This window comes from Trachymyrmex cornetzi, unplaced genomic scaffold (genome assembly GCF_001594075.2).
Source record: "Trachymyrmex cornetzi isolate Tcor2-1 unplaced genomic scaffold, Tcor1.1 scaffold1633, whole genome shotgun sequence".
In the NCBI taxonomy this organism is placed as follows: Eukaryota; Metazoa; Arthropoda; class Insecta; order Hymenoptera; family Formicidae; genus Trachymyrmex; species Trachymyrmex cornetzi.
Window position 1 is genome coordinate 74709 of NW_017296238.1, and position 1843 is coordinate 76551.

Here is a 1843-nt window from a genome sequence, read left to right on the forward strand (position 1 = left end):
AGACAAAAGTTATATGGTTTAAAAATATCTATTTACTGATCCTATCAGTTTAACCTTGGGTTGCGTAGCCAAGGTCAGATCAAGGTTACATTGATTTTCTTAAATGGAACACCTTATTTTTGATTCAAGAATCTAATAGCTGATGTCGAGAGCTTTCCAAAACGTTATAATGAAATATTTTTTTATGAAGTACTTTTCAAGTTATAATGCTTCAAAGTTACAGTATCGTCGGCATTAGCATTACCCAAAATATTTAATTTTGGAAACTGGCCAGTCAAAGCGAGATCGGTCGGTGATCCGTGAATCTTGATCTTCAGTTAACGCACAAACAAAAACATAACGTTGCAAAATCGTGAGGGTCTCCACACAAAAACATTCGTAACACGTTACATTTAGTTTTTCAATGCATACTGCATTTTCTTTACTATCCGAACTTCAGACATAACGAATTGACAATTTATACCGATCACTGTTTAAGTTCGAATTGTTCGAACTGTCTGAACTATTCGAATCAAATGCTCATTTGTTGGAACTTCGAACTGTTCGAATAGATCGAATATTCAATGTGTTCGAATCTTTTATCTGAGCGATCTGTGTATGATTCAACCGGATAAATTATTTCAAAATTAATTGATTTAAAAAATTTTTCATATTGTTTGAAATATTTTCTCTCACAGATTCAGCATTCGTTTTTATTATTTTTTACCTACGATGGCTTATCTTTCAGAACGAGAGAGAATATCTCTTCTCATGATGCGAGGATGATCATCAAAGATCATACAATGAAGTTAGGCAGATTTTTAACGAAACTTTTCGCGATGAAAATACAGCCATTTCGAGATCCACTGTGGAGCAACGGTCAGGCGTTTCAATGAAACTGGTAGCGTAAAGAATCGTCAAATTCCAGGACGACCAATATCGGCGATCGATGAAGAAAAACAGCTGGATGTTGCACAATCATTTGTTGAAAATGTCCACCTCAGTATTCGCAAAGCAAATCAGCAATATGATATTAGTCGCATGTCTGTGCAAAGAATTTTGAAGAAAATCAATTTCCACCCGCATAAAATTCATACAAGAGTTGAGTGAAGATGATTTTGATCGTCGTATGGAATTCTGCGACGTCATGATGAGAAAAACTGATGATGACCCCAATTTTGTTTTCAATGTAGTTTTTTCAAATGAAGCTACTTTTGAATTGAATGGTCTTGTCAATAGACATAACTGCAGATTCTGGTCAACAATCCTCACTGGATGCTGGAAGATCACACACAATACCCTCAAAAGTTGAACGTCTGGGCACGTATGTTGAATAATACATTGATCGGCCCATTTTTCATTGATGGAAATTTGAACTCTGCAAAGTATGAAGATATGCTGAGGAATGAAATAGTTTCAGCAATCAGACGGATTGTGGGAGATGACTTTGCTCATAGTATGGTAGAGGTGTATGAAACTTCTTCTAGACACGGAATTTTTCAACCGATGGATTGAAAGGAGAGGACAGATAGAGTGGTCACCACGTTCACCTGATTTATCACCGCTTGATTACTTCTTGTGGGGCTACCCGAAAGGCAAAGTGCATGCAACAAAACCAAAAAATTTAGAGGAACTTCGTCAAAGGATTATTGAAAAAGCTGCACTCATTACTCCAGAAATCCTCAGAAATGCTATATGCAGTTTTTATGATCGAATAGCTCATTGTCAAACAGTAAATGGTGCACAATTCGAGCATTTAATATAATTACCTTGACTGGCCACACCACCGGCCGATCTCGCCTTGACTGGCTGGATCATGGTCATATCTTGCCTTGACTGGCTGGTTCATGCTCATATCTTGGCC